This window comes from Balaenoptera borealis (assembly GCF_965194805.1).
Source record: "Balaenoptera borealis genome assembly, chromosome: 6".
Lineage (NCBI taxonomy): Eukaryota > Metazoa > Chordata > Mammalia > Artiodactyla > Balaenopteridae > Balaenoptera > Balaenoptera borealis.
In genome coordinates this window covers 68,323,059-68,337,363 of record NC_138863.1, presented here as the reverse complement: position 1 = coordinate 68,337,363, position 14,305 = coordinate 68,323,059, and the positions used below count along the sequence as shown (strand labels likewise).

Below are 14,305 nucleotides of genomic sequence, written 5' to 3'. Positions count from 1 at the left end.
ACCTGTTTGTCTGGAGGCTTAGTGATTTTTTTAAAAATGACACATGGAATATATGGTGGTTGAATTGATATTGCTGCTATTAAAATTAGTGTGGTGTAGCTTTTCAACACTTCTAATGTAGTAGTATCATAAAAGAATAAACGCTGAAGATGGTCTCCTTGCTTTGTAACTCAAAAATGTTCACAGGTTTAAATATCAGCTTTTTAGCTGTGTCAAGGAACTTTGTTACTCAACAGAGTTTTTCAGTACCTCTCCAGTCTGAATGTCAACTACAAGGTAAACATAGAGGCACACATTCAGTGCTTTCTGAATCAAATAGGAATTGTGGCTATGCCTTGATTTTATTACATTTACTAACATTTAAACTTCTACCTTATCACATCACACCCAACATTAAAGCTATCTCTCACATAATACTTCCTTCAAATTGTTTTATATGGCCATGGTGAATCTCAAAAGTATAGCTAAAACAAGTGCCCAATTAATTTATTAGAAAACTTTGTGTAATCCAAAGGCAAAACCACAAACTTTCGATGGGCTACTTCTTTAAGATCCCAGTTTCACCATGATTGGTTGCATGTCCAATGGAGAATGACTTGATTAACTGCTGAGCTTCCATCTGTAAAATGAACATGGTGCAACCTAATATCTTCAGGCTGCATAGTTATCAAATAGAAACAACTATCTGATCAATTCTGTGTCACATTTCATGTCTTAAGGATGACCTTGGTTCCTTAAGAAGTTCTAGATCTCTATGTTTACATGGGGAATGGACAGAATTATTTAGACAGCATTCATAAACCTAATGGCTTCTACCTAAGTCAAAAACTGAAGAACACTGGTGTTAGGGAAGGGTAATTAAAGGGATTGAATTTATCTTGTAAACCATTGTCAGGCTGAACTGCCCATTAATGATAATTTCTCAAGGGGAGAAATGTTGCAGTTACATGAGAAGCAGAAGAAAGGAAGATAAGGCATACAGCAGGATGTTCCTTTGGGATCAGCTTGATTCCAGTAATGTTTATCAATGCTCTGAATGATGGAAGAGAAAGCATACTTATTAGATTTTCCAATAACCCAGTTAGGGAGGAAAAAAGAGGAAATTATTTCAAGGGGACTTTGACGAATAAGAAATGGCCTGTCAACACAAGTTCAGAAAAGGGCAAGTACAAAACAAGTATTAGGCTCAGACTATCACTATCTGATAAAAGACGGGAATGGCCAGAATGAGTGGCCAAAAGTAGACCTGGGGCTCTTACCAAGGTGAATAAGAGTCAGTAATGTAGTACCACCATTGTGAAATATGTGCTTATTGAATATTAGGGCATATGCAATAGTAATGACAGACATTATCTAATGGAGGAAGAATACACCCAATCAGGAAAGGTTAAAGAAGATAAAATAACCCCAAGAGAGAGGTTTTGCCATCTAATATCTCTACACTACTGGGTTATTCCATTTTTGCATAAGCTATACCATAGACATCAACAAATTGTGCTATTAATACCAAAGACTTTCTATACATACTTATCCACAAGTGGAACTGATTTGGAAACAATGGTAGTACCAAAACCACCATCACTATAAGTGGTTATTAACCAGTTTTCAAAATGGCTGGCCTTTTAACTGAAGGTGACCCATGGTTTTTTCCTCTTTGTATGTGGATGCATACAAATTTCCATATTTAGTCAGATCTTTAGTCCAATTCAATATTCAGACTCTAACTATGTCCCCAAGAATATCCCACTGAACAACTGCCATCTTTGATGGGCTCTTCAAACACCAAATGTGCTTTTTAATATCTCCTAATTTTCTGTCACAATCCATTATTGACTTATTAGCTGTGAATTTAACCAAAACTATGTGCAGACTATCTGTATTTTTAGTGTGTACTATTGTTTGCCATAATAGGTTCCAATTACTTAGCACTTGATGTGCCAAGGTATTACTTTTCTTTTATTTGTCCTGTACTTACTGTTAAAAAAAATCTAAGTTCTGGCTGTTAGATTCTGGTAATTGATAAGCAAGTCTATTCTCTTTTTTCAAATATTTCTAACAAACATTTTGGCATTTCTTCTTCTAGATGTCAGAAACCTGTTTTTTTTTTTTCTGTTGATCCTCTCAGACCCCAACATGTTGGTTATTTTATCTCATTTCCTTAAGCTTCTTGGGGTATGGTAACTGTTGGCTCAAATAGCTTTTTTCTTCTTGGACTTGCTTCCAATCAGAAGTTACACCAAACAGGACAGGTGAAGTGATGTGATGACACAATGCATTTAATTCATTATATACACTGAAACATCCCAGTTAGTGAATATATCACAGGCTTGTAGTACCCAAGAAGTACAATATTACACACAGTACAGTATCTTTTATCTATAATCCAATACCATTACTATGTGATTTCATCCTTTGCTCATTCGATAAACCCTTTCCTAATTTCTTCCAAGATTACCTTCAAGGAGGAGCTAGTTTTCATTTGAACACATCTTACCCCACCTTTGACTACTCTTTTCCTCACTTGCACGTGTTTTTTTCCTCACTGTTATATCATTAATATAAGAACTGAGGTACATGGCTGTTTACCAAGAGTGGGCTGCTCACAGCTGCCCTCTCAATTGCAAGTACTCTACTAATCCTTTTTAATAAGCTCTAACTATTCTTATTTGCTTTCACTTTTGCAGTTCCAGGAATGTACATGTTATTCTGTCTCCTTCTGACCATGTCTGTTCTCCACATTGTCCTAAAAATCTTTATGCAGTTCCTAGATACACTGACCTAATGAATTCCATTTCTAGTAACTAATTCTAATATACCTATCTTCAGTAAAATATACTATGTAATGTTCACCGCCCCTCCCCACATTTCTTTTTTTTTTTTTTTAATTTTTTTTAAAAATTAATTAATTAATTTATTTATTTTTGCTGTGTTGGGTCTTCGTTTCTGTGCGAGGGCTTTCTTCAGTTGCGGCAAGCGGGGGCCACTCTTCATCGCGGTGCGCGGGCCTCTCACTGTCGCGGCCTCTCTTGCTGTGGAGCACAGGCTCCAGACGCGCAGGCTCAGTAGTTGTGGCTCACGGGCCTAGTTGCTCCGTGGCATGTGGGATCTTCCCAGACCAGGGCTCGAACCCGTGTCCCCTGCATTGGCAGGCAGATTCTCAACTGCTGCGCCACCAGGGAAGCCCCTCCCCACATTTCTTTTTAAATTTCCTAAGTTTAAAATGAAGCATATATTATAGCACATTTTCCTTTTTTTGATTAATATTGCATGCAGTATTCCTGGATATACCATTGTTACCTGCGTGCTATAATATATTTTAGGGCACAAACCTTTTTTTTTCTATTTTTTTTTTTGCATCTATCTAGTTCTTTTGAAGATTAGCTTAACATTTTGTATTTAATTTCCATTATTTTAAAAAATAAAGTCTAACGTTTTTCCATAGCAGAAAATTTGGGCTCTTTGTTTTTTAGCAAAAAGCTTACAGTGACTTCAAAATCCTTTTACTGGGGCTAGCTGAGAGATCAGAACCAATTTTCCTGGAAGTATTTTTGAATTAATATTTTCCTCGGTACACTCATCCCATTTCAAGTCATCTGCCTATTTTGTTTCAGCTCTCTGTTTAACCATCTATCCATACATCTTTTTGTCCTTCATTTATTGCCTGCTTCAGGCACTCAGTAACAAAATATGGCATTCTTGTCTTCATGGAGTTTGTAATCCAGTGGAAAAGAGTTATTCAAATTCTGAAGCTCTTCTACTTTTTCTCCACTGGATTGGTATTTTGCTACTCAGAAAAGCTTAGGGTTAAATGCAGACTTAGATTATGTACTATGTTATTTAGATCGTGTATTTTAAAAGTCAAATATAGTTGAAAGTACTTTATCTATAAAAATTGTCATGTATCCATAATCGCTGTGCCTAATTTCTAAACTAGTAACTTATCCATGATAAAGTGTTCTTTCAATTTTATGGTGATTCCATTTTCTAGAATAAGAGCATTGAGCAGAAACCTAACTTCCTTCCCTCCCTCCCTCCCTTCCTTCCTTCCTTCCTTCCTTCCTTCCTTCCTCCTTCCTTCCCTCCCATTACCCTCCTTCTTTCCCTTTCTTCCTCTCTCTCTCTCATAAACTCTTTTATTTATATAACCCACAAGTTTCAAGCACATGCTTATCACTGAATTTTAAATATGTAGTTTTTAAGTGCAGAAACTTTTGTAATATCTAAATTAATCAAGTGCAGTTATTTCTCATTTATGTATAGTTATTTATCCATTCCTAGAACCCTCTCACAGATTTTACAGTGTGATTTTTCTTCACAGAAATCATGTAGTTTTCCCCAAGGGATCAGTTGTCTTTAACTGATCACTGTTCTTTCCTTTGTTGGAGATACTGGAACTCACTGGCATGCAACTTCCATAGAACACAATTCTTGTAGAAGGAATCATATTGATAAGTATGGAGTCCTCTGGCCCCTTGGCTCTTTGTACTTCAGGTTATATATTTTGGACAAAAATGCAAAATTTTTCTCTGAGATCCTTTGTAGCTGTTGTATGGAGGATCTTTGTCCCCCTGTAATTTATATGCATTATTTGTCAATTGGATCTAGAGCAGGATTCAGCAACCTTATGAAAGTGGCATCTCCATTTTTTTCTCTCTCTCTTTCTCTTTCTCTCTCTCTCTCTCTCTCTCTCTCACACACACACACACACACACACACACACACCTGCAAGAACAGTGGTGAGAGTAATGAAACCAATAGCAGTTGTGGTTTTTGGATGTTTTGGGGAAGATGTTCCTGAATCTCTGGTTTCCAGCATATCAGAAGTACACAGTCACAGATAAATATAGATATACGTAGGATCTGCCTTCTCTTACTCCCCAGTGCCAAGCTCCTTAATAAATTTAAATGATATTTAATGAGGTTATCCCTTGAGCCTGTATCAATAAATATCCTAGTTACCCTTTCATATTTAATAAAGATTGGTAGAATTAGATGGACAGGTTGGGAGAAGGGAGCATTAGAAAAAGAGAGGAAAAAGCTCTTAAAATGATAGAGGGTAGGTGCCTTTCAAATTTCCCACTCCAACACCAAATTTGAGAAATAATTATCCAAACTATATCAACATGAAGAAAGAGTGCATCTATCTCCACTTAATTACATAGATACTACTTTATCTCAAAGAGCAATTTCACAGTGAGAAATTTCCTTATCTTGGCTATGAAATGCTCCCCTAGACACATTTTATCCATTCAACAGCCAAGCACAAATGACTAAAGCAGTCCATATTTCTACATAAGATGGATTTCTGAGAATTCTAGGACTCCTTGGTAAGGAAGGCCAAGGGTTCTAGATAACAAGAAGGCCAAATGTAGAATGGTGAGTAACTATACTTGTCAGCCCAGAGGGTCTGATCCTAGCAGTCATGTCTGTGCAACAAAGACAACCCAGAGAATGCTTGGAGATACTGAGTATAGTCCATGAGACTTTTGGAGGAGCCCATAACAGAACCAATACAGTCTGGATGAAGGACCATCCCAGCTAGTCCGAGGAATAATGGCACTACTTAAAAAGTTCAAACATTTAGGCATATTTTTGACATTCCATCCTATCTTTACTTCCACTAACATGACACTCTTTAGTAGGTGGTGGAGTCCTCATCAAGGTGACTCTTCATTTTTGTAATGGCTTCCATCTTCTTATGTTGTGGTATCCCTTTGAGGGCTTTCATTTTTCTACATATTGTTGATTTATGGAACCTCTTCAGGCCCATGTTCCCCACCCTCTTCCTCATCTGTTTTTGACCAATTTTTTTTATGTTTTATTGTTTTTATGTTGTTTTCTTGTGGACTTCACCCTTAGGACTGCCCCTGTTAATGAAGCTCAGATGTGTAGATTTTCATGCTTGTTCTCATCATACCAAATTTTTCAATAATCTTGTCATGGGAGCCTGTAAAAGTGATAAGCTTAATTGCTTATCAACACTTAAAGACTTTCTTGATGAGATTGGTGGTGATAATGAATACAATTTTCTGATTCTATATCATGAAATGTATTATTGGAAAATTCATGTTAGTCACTGAACCAATATTTTTCAAATGGCTAATGCAGGATTTTGTAAAATCTTGCTTTCATAAAAGTTTCATTCAAAGTACAAGAAAGATCAATGTATTTTAATGTAACAGAGCATAACTTATGGTTTCAGTTTCCACACTGAAACTAACCTTTAAGAAACTGCGTTTTGTCAGTTTTGGTGAGGTATCAAAAAAGGACATTCAGAATTATCTGGAAAGGCGATTAAAATGCTCCTCCATTTTCCAATGACATATCTAATGTGTGGCCAGATTTTATTCATATACTTCAGCCAAAATGACATATTTTCTATAGATTAGATGAAGATATAGATTTGAGATTCCAACTTTTCTATTAAGCCAGACATTAGAGAGATTTGCAAAAATGTAAATATTGTCACTTTTCTCACTATTTTTTTGTTTTGGAAATATATTTGTTTTTCACAAAAGTATGTTGCTTATGCTAACATGTACTGGGTTCATTATGTCTTTTTCTAATAAATAAACAACAGAGTTTTAAATTATCTGTTTTAATTTCTAATACAGTAAATCTCAAAAATATAATCCACATTTAAAAATTTTTGGAGTCCTGGGTAATTCTTAAGAGTCTAAAGAGATCCTAATACCAAAAAATTTGAGAACCACTGTCTTAAATAATATAGAGGAGCTTTCTAGAGTTTAAAAATGAAGAACATTTTCATGTAACTGGTTACTTTAAACATCAAAAAAAGGTTTATGTATTAGAGTAAAAAGAAATTGTATTTAGCAAACACTTCCCAGTGTTTATAATATACCAGGCACTATTCTAAGATCATCACTAATATTAACTCACTGAATCCTCTGCATAATTTTATGAAGTAAATACTCATATTCTTCTCTTTTTACGAATGAGGATACTGAGGCATGAGATGTTAAGTAAGTAGCTCAAAGTCGCACAGCTAGTAAATATCAGAGGCATATTTGAACCTAAGTAGTTTGGATTCAAAATTTGTGCTGTCTTACTTGTGACAAGATGTGACTTCTAAGAGTGCTGACCACATTGTCAGGTGGTAAATAGGGCACAGCTATTGCTTGCTGTGGGCCTCCTATGTATTCAGAACCATTCTAGGCATCTGTTACACTTTATCTGATTTATCTGCAAAATACTTTGCAAAACTGACATTCTACTTTTCATTTTGCAAATGAGAAAACTGAGACTTAGAGACATTCAGTAGCTTGCTCAAAGTAACAGCTATTTAAGTACCAGACGACCTAGTTGAGGGCTCAGCTCTCTGTTTAATTTCTAAACCGTATCTTCTTAGCATTTTCTTCTACAACTCTAAAGATAGCTATTCCCAGTACCCTACAAGAAAATAGCTTAAAAGCAAACCATATCTCAAAAACACTGGTATTTTAAATATCCCTCAATTACCAGGAAATCACCATTATTATACATAAATGAATAGTTATGTGTGGGCCACGTATAAAAAAATGAGCTCTATCTATATCTAGCTATCTGTCTACTTATCTCTGCATACGTAAAAAGAAACTTAGAAGATGTATATATTTTTGGCAAACTTAGAATTAGAGTTTTTATAGATTGTAAAGGTAAATAATTAAAACTGGAAAAAATAAAATGAATTCCTATATTAGTAATAGATAATATTTATTTAGTGTTAAGTGCCAAATATGAACACTTTTCATATATTTTTAATTCGTCCAACAACTCTGTGAAGAATGTGTTATTATTCTATTTTATAGGTTAGGAAATAGAGGCTAAGAGAGAGTCAAATAACTTACCTAAAACATGTAGCTAGAAAGTGGCAGAATCATGAAACACCAATTTTACTGAGAGCAAAATCCCCGTTTTTCTTTTGCAGACAATGTAGAAAAAAGGGAATCTTTTATCTTTTTCCAGTTTTAAAATTCTCTAATTCTATTTTATGATTTCTTTAGACGATTACTATGATTTATCAATAATATTAATATTGACTCATTCTGTGCTACTGAAATGTAAGCAGGGACAAAACCCTGAAGCTATTAGAAAGAGTTCTAGAATTATAATAATCTTACTATTAGAGTTATAATTTTCAGGTTTATAGTTAACTTTTTCCTCCTCTCAAAATGAGCTAAAGGTAATATTAAGTTCTATAATTAATTGTTAACTTTCATTTTTTACTAGCACATCTTGTTTCTATAAACTGAACACTTAATGGGAAATAGTTTTCTGTTCTTTTACTGTCTTATTTTTCTGATTCTACTGCATATTTGGCCTCCATTTTAGTGATATTTTCTATTCTGTAAGAATATCATTTAAAAAAAAATCTCAGTTACCCTAACATAGGCAAAAATAAAAATAAAAAGCTAATTTCTATGTAGTGGTTCATTTTGGTGGTACCCCTCCATAAAAACGGTGCATTAAATCATTCTAAACTTGTCCTCTTTTATTTACTAGTTGTGCATCATCACTTATTCATTTTTCTTTTGTATGCAGACCTCTGTTTGTGTCTGTTTTAACTTAATTTTTGACCAGGTTTCATTGCCATTTCAGTATCATTTGCACAGAAGAAGGCATTGCACATTAGAAGACATTGGACATACTGAGGCCAACCTTCATTACCAATAAATCAGAGTTTCTCATTAAGAGCTAATGAGCTCTTATATTGTCCCTCTGATTATTACCCTTGTTCCATTTGAAAAAGAAAACATTTCATCTTTTTTATTCTCTTTCCCAATCCTGCCTTTCAGGGCATGAATATTTTTAAGGAACAGTAGTGAGATGAGCTTACCAGATCTTCATACTTGTTTCCTTTTACTCTCTGGTGAAAGGAAGAGGCAGTATTATATTTTAGGTTAATAAGAGTGTTGCCTCTTAACTGATTTAGAGATAACATTAAATCCTTGCTCTGCCATTTATTTCCCAGGTAATAGTGCATATTTTATTAAACCTAGCCATGTCTCAGTTTCCTTATCTCTAAATGATGACAATACCTGCACTGTTGATTTATAATCAGGATTAGATTAGATAATAAATGCAAAACACTCAGTACACTGCCTGGCACATAGCAAGTGCTGAGTACATGGTTGTTATGATTGGGGGAATGAATTGACTCCCTCAGGGAATTTGTGCCCTCACCTCTTGTAGATTTCTTCTCCACTTGCCAGCTATCTAAAGCAAGAGCCTTCTCCGTGAATGGAGAAGAAGAAAATGAGATTTTCTCCAGATCTGTAAAGACTTATCTTTGCCTTTGTTTTGGGAAGAAGTAGTGAGGCTCAGCAATAAATTTGAAATTTAAGGGAAGAGTAACATGATAATATTTCATGGAAGTAGTAATGGAAAGCAAAATAGCCAGACAGGTAATATACTCTTTCCAACTATGAAATTAAGTTGTAGGAAAAGAAGCAACCTCATTAATTAATCAATAGATGCATTAAACAACTACATAAATCAACTAAATAACAATCTATAGTAATATCCTCAGAAAAATAAGAGAAAATATTGAACTCATTATAAAAGAACCTAATGTTATTTTTTACAAAAAGAATATTCAAAAAATCAACAAAAGCATTTGGAAATTATTGAAAAGAGAAGAAATTTTAGAGACAATAAAGCAGTGTTAACATACCAAAAACAACAAAAAAAGAATTAAAAAGTCTGAAGGTAAAGTTGATGAGATATCTTAGAAAGTAGAAGGAAAATAGTAAAAACAAGATAATTAAAGAGTAATTTTATGAGTTCCAGCCTTTAACAAATACAGAGTTCCAGAAAGAGAGAACAGAGGAATGAAAGAGAAGGCATTGTCAAAGAAATGCTAAGAGAAAAACTTCCAGAAATGAAGAACTTGAGGTTTCCAAACATCCCTAACAATTAGGAACTTAATTGAATGGAAATTGCTGAAGCCTAAATAAGTCAGTTATCACTAGTCTATTTTCCAGTTTACAAAATTTTGTTATTACTATCACATCTTTGTCATTTCTTCTGCTCTTGTTGTAGTAGGTTTTCATATGGGTGTGAGATAATGTTTGTGTCTATTCCTTCTTATTTAGTTGGAATTCTCTTATCATTAAAAAAAAAATTCATGGCTTAATAGTAGAGAGCTAGATCCATAGTTAGAACATATGCTTGCTGAATAAATGAACAACTTTTGGATTAAGCAGCAACATCAGAATCAGACCAAACCACATGCAATATCCACTTCTTCAAATTTACCCATTGCTGACATTATGACTTTGGTCATATTACTTATCTCTGAACCTTAATCTCCTCATATATAAAATGATGTTAATTATAAATTACTGAGATATTATTTGAATATAATGAAATAGTATTCATAAATTACCCAGCATAGTGCCTGGAACCTGGTAGGTAGTTAATACATGTTAACTGCCCACTCCCTCTTTTTTTGGACAAGTAACACAGCATCACCATGCATTTGAACAAGATCTTGCTTGAATTTCCACTCAGTGTTTAATTCAATGCCTGCTTCTAATTTAGCTGTTTGTGAGCACAACCCTTTCATGGAACTCTAAGGATTTTCATCAATATATAAACTGTGACTTCTATTGAAAAAAAGCTGCTAAATTTGTATACCACACAAAATTGTTTAGTAAGAAATTTCACCCATTAAAAATTGTAAAAAAAAAAAGGTAGATGTACACTCAAACTTGCGCCAGTTAAGCTGTGAAGTTTTAACAATTTGATTTCTATTTTAGAAGACCAAAAGGTATTGTTAACTGTTTTCTAAACTATAATCATTTGTTTTTTTGTTGTTACTCAAAGCAGACATTTATTCAGTACACTAGAATACAAAACGATAACTTTTAATTTCTAGAGTGTGATAAATTTGGCTATAGCATGGTATATGAAATATAAAAATGAGGTGTTTTATAATATATTTTGATCAAAAGTTTTTATTTGTCCTTTGAATTTGTATATAATTCACTACTTGAATATAAGGACAGGATTAGACTCAGATCTTTTTATTTATTCAGATTGAGAACAAGTTAAGATTTAGGGTTAGGATCCTGTCCCACCAGTAGATGAATGAGGACTTCTATTTTGTACTGAGGAAACGGAGGAATTTTTAACTTTGTTCCACATGAGTTGAATTCATAATTTATGGAATAACACAGGAACAACCACAAAATAACTTGCATTAAAACTACTCACTTCTTTTCAATAACCCAGTCTACTCTACTTGTTTATTTCCTTGAGAATAAGTGTTTAAAACTAAAAAAAAAAAAAAAAAGAAAAACACAAAAGGTACTAATTATTTTCTGGTTATTTGGCTATGCATATTTCATTGTGTTCTGAATTCTGGACTATTTCCTTTATCACAGAGAGAAATAAGACTGCAAGCCCATTCTAATATTCAGCTGAACTATAATAAGGAACAAACAACCTGCAACTGGAAACAGGAGATTGTAGCTCTGGTAAGTAGCTTTGAATAACTATATTTAACCAATTAATTTAGCTACAATGATTTTTAAAACGGTTTCTCCCATACATTAAAAATAAAGTAATAACCACTTGTCACCTGACAAAGGTTTATACTTAATAACTAATATAATCAGTTGAAATTTTCCCTTTTACAAGTAGGGTATTCACTGAATAGAAAGGAAAAGGAGCATTGTCTGGGCCCACATTTGCTAAAAAAGTAAATTATTTTACTTATGTGGTATGAAACACCTGCACTTTTACATTCTGCATGAATAGTCTCTGGGAAATGGCCAGAAGATAGAAGTGGTCAGGTTAGGACTAAGTCCAGAACTATCCTAAGGAATAAGATTAAAATGCTACCCATCTAAAATTATCTTTCTTATTGTAACATCTAAAATGTTCACATTATAGAGTCAATTCTTTGACTAAGCAATACTCTTGTTTCTCCTTATCTTTATAAATGAAAGAAGCCCTAAGTATTTATAGACATGTTGATGATTATTCATTTATCAAATCACTGATTTCAAAAAGGAATGGTGGCATTAGTACAGTACTCAGACACATGAGGTGTCAGTATGGGGTCATGAGGAGATATAACATGGGACAAAGGAGAGACAATAAAATAAGCATGAAGGGACACAGAAGATGGAATTGAGACATCATCTGTTTTATAATTTTTGGCTTAGACTAAGGAAATAACACCCTTGTGTTGCTGGAAAAACGAGATTCTTGATGTGTTTCTCTGCCTTCTTCCAGTTCTCACTTGTAGAAAAAAACACACTTGTCTTGAAATGGATGAATAAAGCAGATGACAGTACTGTTGGGAACTCAATCATGGGGATTAGCAGACTTGCCCAATGAGAAGACTACATCAAGGGAGCAAGCCACTGTTGTGCAGGTTCCACAAATCTGTTTTATATATCCTATTACAAATCTGGCTTGGTGTAACAGTTATAGCAGTTGTGGTTACATATCCATTACTATGTACTTTTAATATACATTATCTCATTTAGTACTCACAGCAGCAAGAATTAGCATGTCAGTCTCATTTAACACTCAAAGCAGCTCTATGGGCAGGTACTGTCTTTTCTCCCTGATTTTAACAGGCAAGGAAACTAAGCCTAAATAAGTGATAATACTTCCCCAAGGAAGTACAAGTCAGTATTGAAGCCCAGTTATGTCTGTTTCAAGATCCTGCACTCTCAAAAACCTTATTCTAAGTATTCTTTTATCTTCTGAAAGAAAACTATGACAATGTGAAATACTTAGACTATTATCATTATTTTGAGGAGAATGTTTTGATAATGAAGTCTATGACATGTTAGTATAGATTTCCAAAAGAGTGTGTCACATCTTTTCTTAAAATGCTAGAAAATTGACTGGGTGATCAATATTAATTACAGTAGCTAACATTAATGAATATCAATTATGTTCCAGACACTGTGCAAAGCATTTTGCATACAACTATGTGAGGTAGATGATTTTATTTCCATTTTATTAATTAAGTAATGGACTCAGAGAAATAAAATACTCCTCCAGTAAAAGATGGATCCAGAATTTAAACCTGAATTATTTTGAAATGAAAGTCATTCTTTTCCCATTGTGCCGCAGTACCACCAAAAGGCATACGCTATTCAAAATCACCTGTGCAGGACATCTTTGAAGAAAACTTGAATTAATCAGAGCTTCAAATCATTCTGGGATAGGAAGACTCAGTATTGTAAGGATGCCAATTCTCCCTAAATTAAGCTCTAAATTTAATGAAATTGCAATCAATATTCCAACTGGAGGGCAGAAATAGGTCAAAGAGGTGATAGCTATAGGGGAGAAGTTTTCAGCTCACTATAAGAAAGCATCTTCTATGAGTTAGAATTATCCAGAAATGGAACAGAATGTGAAATAGTCAGCCTTCTGTCACCATAAGAATTCCAATGGAGAATAAATTGACCACCGGTTGAGGGATGCTCAAATAGCGTTAGAAAATGATCATTTTCTAAGAGTATGTTTCTTAGACACTGTACTACCCACTTTCACCTTTTATCTCATTCAGTCTTCATACTTATAGGCATGCAATATGGTTGATAGTGGGTAAGAACATAGATTGTGTTGTTACATGGACCTGAGCTTGAATCTCAAGTCTGCCCCTTACCAGCTGCACAACTGTGAGAAATGCGTCTAACTCCCTACATGTCAGTTTCTTAGTCTGCAAAATGGTTATAGTAAGAGTCACCTCACTGTACTCTTGTAGGATTAAATATAATATTAGAAAAGCATTAGCACATTACTGGCCACATGTTACGTTTTAGCAAGTAGGGGTTATTATTTATAGGGAGAAACTGAATCTCGGATGAATTAAGTTATGAGCAAATATTCAGTGAACTAAGTAATCTTTAATACTGTAAGATCCTATGAATTTGTGGAATTATAATTAACTTGTACCATTCTTACAATTTTACAAAAACATGATATAAAGAAGTTAGAAAGATACTATAAGTCCATGTATTACCTAATTATACATTATCAGCTAATTTAATGGTGCATGTTTAAATGAACTAATTTAACATTTTAAAATCTATTTAAAGAATGGAAACAAAAAATAAGGAACTTAAAGCCAGGCAACTCATCAGATGATTGACCTATTTAACATCTAAGTTTCCTAAGGGAATGGTGAAATATATATATGTATTTTTAAGCTTGGAGGAAATAATTCTTAAATATCAATGCTCCTGATGAGTGTTAAGACAGTTGCTATTTCTTCTTTGACTCTTGGTAGGATGAATAGAAATCACAGAAATTTCTGTAAATTCTTTCTGGGAGA

The 14,305-nt window shown here is 33.9% G+C and overlaps 1 long non-coding RNA gene across 1 annotated transcript in view; it reads right to left on the bottom strand.

Annotated features, from left to right (window-relative positions):
- The window catches only part of LOC309630302, a 38,884-nt gene extending 26,411 nt beyond the window's left edge, over positions 1 to 12,473 (bottom strand). Inside the window, exon 1 of the long non-coding RNA XR_014245587.1 lies at positions 2,851 to 12,473. This is a non-coding gene — a long non-coding RNA (uncharacterized lncRNA). The remainder of the gene's footprint in view (positions 1 to 2,850) is intronic.
- Positions 12,474 to 14,305: the final 1,832 nt, after the last annotated feature.